This window comes from Pteropus medius, unplaced genomic scaffold, assembly GCF_902729225.1.
Source record: "Pteropus medius unplaced genomic scaffold, Ma_sr-lr_union100, whole genome shotgun sequence".
Lineage (NCBI taxonomy): Eukaryota > Metazoa > Chordata > Mammalia > Chiroptera > Pteropodidae > Pteropus > Pteropus medius.
Genome location: NW_024354503.1, coordinates 4,286,738 through 4,295,369, shown reverse-complemented (window position 1 = coordinate 4,295,369; position 8,632 = coordinate 4,286,738).

Here is an 8,632-nt window from a genome sequence, read left to right as displayed (position 1 = left end):
GCGAGGGGTCCAAATGGAGTTGGAATACAGTCAATGTCTCTTTCTTTCCTTCTTCCCGCCCTCTCTCCAGCTTTTCACCGCACCAGGCTGTCTTCTCTGGCAAAGGGCTGTAGTGATGGGTAGGTAGGTCCTCAGGGCTGAGCCCCGCATCTTTCTTACTCTGAACCAGCCGGGTCCTGAGGCAGTAGAGAAAGCATTCTGGGCTGAAAGTAAAGCCATCACCTAGGGCTGGCTGGTGAAGGGCAGCTGGTGGTGTCCGGCTGGCAGGGGGCACCATATGGGCAGGTAAGCAGGCAGGCCTGAGAACGCTGTGCCTGCAGTAAAGGCTATTTGCAGGGCCATCGCGTCTTCCCCGGAGGTGACTTGCTGGGAGCTGTCAGCCATGCATCCCCCTCAGAGAGACAGCCTGCTTGTGCCCCTTCTGCCAGTCCCAGAAACGGAAGCAGAAACAGAAGGTCAGAACTGTGAGGGGCCTTCTCTGAGGTTACCATGCCCAAACTTTCAATTCACAGGTGAGCTTGAAGCCCAGAGAAGGGCAGGGACTTTTCCAAGGTCACACAGCAAACTAGAACCAGAATCCAAATCTCTTGCCTCCCAGCTTGATTACTTATAAAAAACAGAGAGGGCAAAAAAATCCACCAGTGTTTAAGAAGGAATTTTAAGGTGATTTTTTTTTCTTTCTTTTCTTTTCTGTCTAATCTTTGTAAAAATTTCTACAATGATCATCATCTTTTAGTAATCAGAAAGAAAAAAGGGAAGGGGAATAACCGTCTTTAGAAAAATGGTGCCAGAATTGAAATCTTATTTTTTTCTTCCCTCCTGGGCCCTCTTGAGACCCCAGTGAGATGGTAGGTACCAGGGAGCAGAGACCAAAGGGAGCCAGGAGCTGGGCTGGTAATGGGACCAAGACAGGCTGGGATCAGGAGTCTCGATTTCCTACAGTGATCTTTCCTCTCCACTTCCCTGAGCCAATCCCTTCATCTGGCAAGGCCTCAGTTTTTCCATTTGTAGAGAGAGAGTCTTTACAGCATAGTATGTATTCTTACCCCCGCTGGCAGAATGCAGTGGTTAAACACATGGATACTGGAGCCTGGGATCCTGTCTCCCCTACTTCTTCATAACTTTAGGCAAGTTATTTCAATCCCTCAGGCCTCAGTTTCCTCACCTGTAAAATGGGGATTATACTTCATGGGTGGTTATAAAGATTAAAAGAGTTAATGTTTGGGATGTCTTCAGAATTATGCCTGGCACATAATAAGTGCTATATATGTTGCATATTTTAATGAAACTAAAATCATTTTCCTAACTGGATGAACAGTGATTATTATTATCATAGTTCTTGACTGGACCCCCAGGGAAGGGAGCTCTCTTGGGATTGGGACCAGCCTGGCTCAGTCTGAGCTGTGGGTAGTCCAGCCTCACCCCAGAGCACCCCACCCCCACTCCCTACTGGAGGGGTAGGCTAGCAGTCCCCAACGTTTTGGGCACCAGGGACCAGTGCTCCTATGAGGATCTAATGCCTGATCTGAGGTGGAGCTGAGGTGGTGATGCTAGTGCTGGGGAGTGGCTGCAAATACAGATGAAGCTTCGATGGCTCGCTCACTGCTCACCACCTGTTATGTGGCCCGGTTCCTAACAGGCCACAGACCTGTACCCAGTCTGCGGCCCAGGGATTGGGAACCCCTAGGGTAGGCACTCTCACCACATGGTCTGAGACAACCTTCTCCCAAGGAATCAGAGGGAACTTGGGTTACTTGCAAGTCAGAAGCCACAGGAGTTAGACTCTAAGCCCCTGCTTAGACTCAGCTCTGACCTTTCATCCAACTCAGCAGCCCCAACAAGTTACCTCTGAACCTTATTCTCCTCAAACTTTTTCATGCTGCTTTCTCTTTCAGAAGCATCTAGCCAGATTACCTCCTCGACTCTGCCAACCTCCCCACCTTGGTCCAGAACATCTAGTTGGCCCCTTCCCCAATACCCGCGGTCATAGCTACCCACACACCTGTCTTCCCTCCCGAACACACACACACACACACACACACACACATGCACGCACACACACGCACACACACACACACAGTCCTAGGCAATAACGGTTGACTGTGGAATTCTACATACCTGGACTCTAAAACCAAACCCTCCACCTATATAGATGCAATGTTAGCTAACTGAGCCTCAATTTTCTCATCTGTACAATGAGGATAATACCTGCCTTAGAGGGCTTCGTAGAGCTTCTGTGGGATGATATGTGGGAAATGTTTAGCCTAGTGCCTGGCATGTGACAAGTGCTCGGTAAATGGCAACTCTGGTTATCATTCTTTTTACTTCCGGTTATTGGCAAACCCGTTTGCCTCCCCCAGCAGCTGATCATGCCTCAAGCATGGGGGCTGGAGACCATTCACCCCAGTGTTTTCTGAAACAACTGACCAGTACCTGGCACAGAGGTGCCTAGTACACATCCAAAGAATTGACTTAAGTTCTGTCTTTTGGTTCTCAGAGTGTGCCCAGCAGGTGGGTGACCCCCTGCAGGTGGAGAAGCAGTAGCACCAAAAGAGGCTGGGGGAAGTGTCCCTGCTCGCCCAGACTGCCCTCCTGGGCAGGAGCAGCAACTTTCTTTTCCTCAGCCTGGGCAGCCACAGGGAGGTCTTTGGCCATGGAGCTGCTGAGCTAATTAAGAATGACAAAGCACCATGTGATTGCCAGCAATTGATGAATCCCCTGCCTCTTCCAGCCCCTCCTTGGCACTATTTGGTGTGTGGAGGTCATCACACAGACACACAGGCAGGTGGAGTAGTGAAACTGAGCAGGAGTCCTGGAGGCTGGCTGCTTCTACTACCCTCTTGCAGTGGGACCCTGGGCAAGGAAGTTCCCTTCTTACTTGGCTTCATTTCCCTGTCTTCAGGGCTCTTGACCTTGTGTTAAGGGGCTGGGCCAAGAGGGCACTGCTGAGGGACTGGGATGCACCTGCCAGATGGATTGAGTGCAACAAGGCAGAGAGCTGCAGGTTTGAATCCCAGCCCTGCCACTCACCAGCTGTGTGATCTTGGGCAGGCCACTTACCTTCTCTGAGCAACAGATTCCTCATCTTCAAAATGGGATTTGTTTGAGAGCACTTAGCTCTTATTAGGAGAACCTGCATTTGTCCTAGATCTCTGCCTGTCACAGAGCTCCCTGGACAAGCCCACCTTTATCAAAATGAATACAAGAATTAAGGGTTGGGAACTTATAAAGCAATTTGATTGATAGAATAATTTTATGTCTTGAATCTGATAATAAAAAAAAGATGTGTTTTTTTCTTTTCTTCTTTTTTTAGTAATTGGGTTTTTTTTTGTATTTTACAAAAGTTCCTGATTTTTTTTTTTTTTGCCAATTCCATGGTGTAAATACACCCACCATGGCCAATTTCAAGTTACTAAAACTTTAACAATCCATTTGCAAAGTTCCTGAATATTTAACAATCTGCTCTTGTGAGCCACCTGGCTCCAGCACCCTGCTCTGGCACCTAGCTCCACCATCCTTCTGGGTGTGGCTGCTCCCAGCAGAAGGGCAACCAGAGCAGGCTTGGAGACCAGTTGAGAGACAGGCTGCATCCCATGCCCTCTACCCAGCCAGCACATTGAGGGCCACCCACGGCCAGAGGTCAGCCATGCCCCACACAGAGACCCTCACTCATTCCTCCAAGCCTTCAGCCTCTGTTCTCTGGGATAAAAGCCCATGAATTCATTCATCTATCTCCTCCTCAGAAGGAAACACAGAAGCTGGGCCAACAAGCCTAACTGATCCATCCGTCAGTGACTCTTGGGGACCTAGGCAAGGGGAGGGGGTCTACCTATGCAGCCAACAGGACAGTTTGCCATAGTCCTGTCTCCACAGCTGTTGCAGGCTGATGAAACTAATCCTGGTCATAGTGTCCTTGGTCACAGTGGGGATCAAAGAAAGCTTGTGTATAACCTCCTCTCACCCACTTTTCAGCTGTGCTTTGGTCAAGCCCAGCTTCTAAATCTTTGCCTGTTTAGTTCCTTCTGCTTGGAACACCCTCTCACCTCACCTCTCTCCTAATTCTCCACCCTGTAAAACCCTTCTCTCTTCAACACCCAGCTGAAACACCACTTCCTTAAAGAAGTCATTCAATTATAGGTCACAGGCCAGCAGAAGCCACTTTAGGCCACCTCCACCTCCACATATCTCCCTAGGGGCCCTCTTTCCACCACCTGTACACACCTTCTCCCCCTACAGCAGTGATTTCCCCGATATGCTCATTAAAAATGCAAATTCCTGGGCAATACTCTCAGAGCTTCCTTTTCCAGGTGGGGCTCAGGAATCTGTGCTCCAGGAAACTTTGAGAAACCCTGTCCTAACCCACCAGGACTGTGCTCGCGCTGAGGCCTCATAACCCCTTACTGGGACTAGGTGCTCAGTGTGCCTCCATTGAGCATCTGTTCCTGAGGCTGCCTGGTCAGGAGGGTTCATCTTCCTGGCTCAGCTAAGGGCTGCTCTGCACTCATTTCCTGGGGCCTGAGCAGAAAGACAGGTGAGTCTCCATTCTCTAAATACTGCTGCTCGGGCTTTAGTTTCCTTACCTGTAAAATTAGCAGAGATAATATCTATCTGATAGGATTATTTGACTATTAAATAAGCTCATGCCCAAAGGGCCATTAGCATGTCCCTGGCAAATAGGAAGTGTTCAAAAACGGTCAGCACTTAGAGTAAAATCCAAGTCTCCTAGGCTGGCTTGTAAAGGCTGCATGAGCTGACTGTTGCCTGCCTTTCCCACCTCGGTCTGAAGCACTCTCCCCATTACCCAATGGCCTTCTCTTTATCTTGCCTTGAATTGGCCAAGCTTACTTCCCATCTCAGAATGCTAAGGACTAACCCGTGCTGCCTCAAAATTCATATGTTGAAGCCCTGAGCCACAACATGATTGTGTTTGGAGATAGGACTTTTAGAAGATAATGAAGATTAAATGAGGTCATAAATGTGGACTCCTAATCTGATAAGATTAGTGGCTTTATAAAAAGAGGAAAAATCTTGTGTGCACACACTGAGGAAAGACTATGTGAAGACATAGCAAAAAAGGTGTTGTCTGCGAGCCAGGAAGATAAATCTCATCAGGAACCAAATTGGTGGGCGCCTTGAACTTGGGCTTCCCGACCTTCAAATCAGTGAGAAAAATGAATTTCTGTTGTTGAAGCCCCCGACTCTAAAGTATTTTGTTATGGCAGCCTGAGCTAACTGTACCCTTTGCACATGCTGTACCCTCTACTTGGAGCGATTTTCCCCTGATGTCATGGTGGCTCCTTCTTGTCTCTGATTTCAGCTTAAATATCATCTCAGAAAGGCCCTTCTTGGCCACTCATCTGAGGAATTCCCGTTTTTTTATTTTAATTGTATGTATAGCACTATCGCTCACTGTCTAGTATTTTTCTTGTTCTTCCTTTCTTTGCTCATTATCTGCCTCTGCCTTACCAGAAAGTCTTTTCTGCTTAACACTCTGAACCTTGAACCTCAGGCAGCATACTGGGGACCCAATAAATATTCATTAGATTGTTCTTGAATCTGACTACCTATCCTTCCAGGCAGGCCGGAGCCACCATCACCCCATCCTGGATTGTTGCGATGGCTCCTGGTTGTTCTCCTGCTTCTTACAGTGTATCCTCAACCTAGCAGGAATCCTTTGAAAACTTGTCTGATCATGTCACTTCTCTATTGAAAATCTTTCCTTGGCTCCCCCTTCCTCTTGGCCCAAATCTTTTTCTTTTAAGCCTATAACCTTAAACTGCCCCCCAAGGCCTTGCACAACTGGTTCCTGATCCCTCCACTCCAGCCACATAGACCTCTTTATGGTCCCTTGGACACACCAGGCATGTGCCCAACTCGGGGCCCTGGCACTTGCTCTTCCCTCTGCCTGGAACATCCCTCTCTCCAAAACCTGAGTGACTCATTCCCTCCCATTCTTCAAGTCTTTGCCTAAATAGCACCTTCTTAACAAAGCCTTTTCTGAACACTCACTTTAAATAATCTCATTTCCTCCCTCCAGAGCTGGCTTCTGGGAGCGCAGCCAAGGCTCTTGCACAGGACCCTGTGCTCCGAAGGGCCCCACGCTTGGTATTTTATGCTCTGCCATCGCTGTCTTTATATCCTTAATAATTTTATATTTGACTTTGTGTTTTGTAAGTGAAGTCAGATGGGACAAGGGAGCTTGAGCTGGGGACATGGCCTCAGCTCGCATGTGTCTCAGCTCCTGCTACCTGCTCCCCTGCCTATGAGCACCTCGGGCCCCTCTTCGCCTCCCCACTCCACCACTGCTGCTGTCTTTGGTGCCTGGCAGGACCCTGTGCACAGGCACAGAACAGGGGAAGGGAGATCGGGTGTACACAGCATCTTAGGGCAGGGCATGGCAGCAGCCATCCCAGTTTTGGGCTGGCGGCTTCATGGCACATGGTGGGTGACTAGCCAGAGGCCACATCTCAGTGGGGCAAGTCATTGATCTAGGTACTGAGCACATTCTGGAATGGTAGGTTAAAAATGTTTGGAGGTCGCCTATCTGCCAAGGGTTGAAACAATGGACCTGTGGGAAGGAGAAGCCTGGTTTCACTTTCCCAGACCCCAGCTCCATCTGAGGTCCAGTGTCAGGTAAGGAGGAAGAATCTGGGGAATTCGGCAGCTGTCAGGCTCCCAAGAGTGGGTGTGTCCCTGGTAGTGGGCCCTTGGTGCCTAACAGAGTCTTCACCCTGAGGGCATTACTGTGCCCAGCAGCACTAGTTCGCTCACTCTGTGGCTGGACAGATTGTCTGCCTGTTTGCCTTTTCTGGCAGGCTTGGGGCACCCTTGGGGATGAGCTATGAAATACAAATTTTGCAACTTCCGTCATTCTACATAGGATTTAAATGCTCTGATATTTGCATTTAAAACTGATACTGCACAATATAAAGATGAATAGTAAAACTCATGCTAATAATTTAAATTAAATTTTTTTCTTTACTCAGAATGACATTAAATAGCAAATGAAAAACAGTAACTAGTGACAAGTCGAGTGAAAGAGAGAGAGAGAGAGAGAGAGAGAGAGAGAGAGAGAGAAAGTAGACCTCACAGAAAGAAGGAGAAAGTTCCCTGTGTACCTTTCATGACACCTTTTCTCTGCCTTTTGAACGAGGGCCCCATGTTTTCATTTTGCACCAGGCTCTGCAAATTACTCCGTCAGCCTTGTCTCCATCACATCTGGTCCTACTGTTGTTGTTGGTTTTTTTTTTTTTTTAAGTAGCACTTATTGTATCTTCATGCTACATAATTGACTTATTTCTTATGGTTGCTTTTTATGGTCCGCTCCCCCACTAGAATGTGAGCTCCTAGAAGATGGAGATTTTGTCTGTTTCATTCATGGCCATATCCCTAGGGTACAGAGGTGTCCAGTACATTGTAGGTGCTCGATAAATGTTCAAGGAATGTTGAATGACTGGATGTTACTGGGGAAGACTGAGGCTCATTGATCCTTCCACTCTCTGGCCACCTGGGCTCCAGGCCCTCTCCTTGTCCATTTTGTCCATTCTGGCTCACACAATTCACATGAGAGCTTCATGGTTCCAGCACTTCCTTTTTAGACCTCAGTGCTTCAGACTTTCTGTCTCTTACCAGCTCCAGAACTGTTGGTGAGAATGGCGACTGCCCTACAGGCTGCAAGGAGCTCACCAGGTGCCTGGACCACAGGCTTCTCTCCTTCCTGGAATTCCTTCAGTCATTTCCATCCATTGTCTTTGGCTGCAGCTTCTTGAGTTAATCTTTCTATCTCGGGAAGCTTCCCTTGCCGGCTTTCCTATCCGCTTCCAGTTTCAGATCCTTTTTGGCACCAAATCCTCTCTTGGGGTTTCATTGACCCCTTCTGTCTTTAACAGCCAAGGTAATCTTGGGCAAGCCAGCCATCTCCTCTAAACTGAAGAGGGCTGCCTTTGCTCTCCTCCCAGGGAAAGACAGCAGGGGCCCAAGTCCTTCAGAAGAATAATGCTGGATAAGGTAGTTTGCTGCTATTGCATCTGCGTCACTATCAGCATTGCACCCCTGATGCCCTGTGACCCCATTCTTTTCCTTTCCCCTTTAGTTGCATAAAAAATGGTCATCTTTCATTGCAATGGCAACCACCCCCAGCCAGTCAGTCATCTTGCAAGGCGTGATGTGACGAGGTTCGTCATGTGGGCGTGCTCCTGGACTCTGATCCCCCTTTCTCCTAAAGAAAATTCTGGTTTTGACCACGCAGCCAGTGTCTCTCCCTTCCCTACTCTATGATTTGGGAGTAAGATTAAACTTCCGAGGCAAAGAAACCCAAAAACACAGCAGCTTAAAGAATGCAGAAGTGTATTTGTCTCTCACAAAACAGTCCTAAGGCAAGCGTTCCAGGTCTGGAAGGCACTTCTGCTCCATGCAGTCATTCAGAGACCCAGGTTCCTTCCACAGTATGACTTTTCCATCTCATACGGCTTGATTGACGTCTTTATGGGTTGTCACCATGTTTGGTTGCAGCCATCAGGGAGGAAAAAGAGGATTCCCAATGACTTAAGGCCTAGGCCCGGAAATAGCTTCCATCACTTCCATTCACATTCCAATGGCCAGGATTTAGTCCTGTGGCCATGCCCGTAAGAGA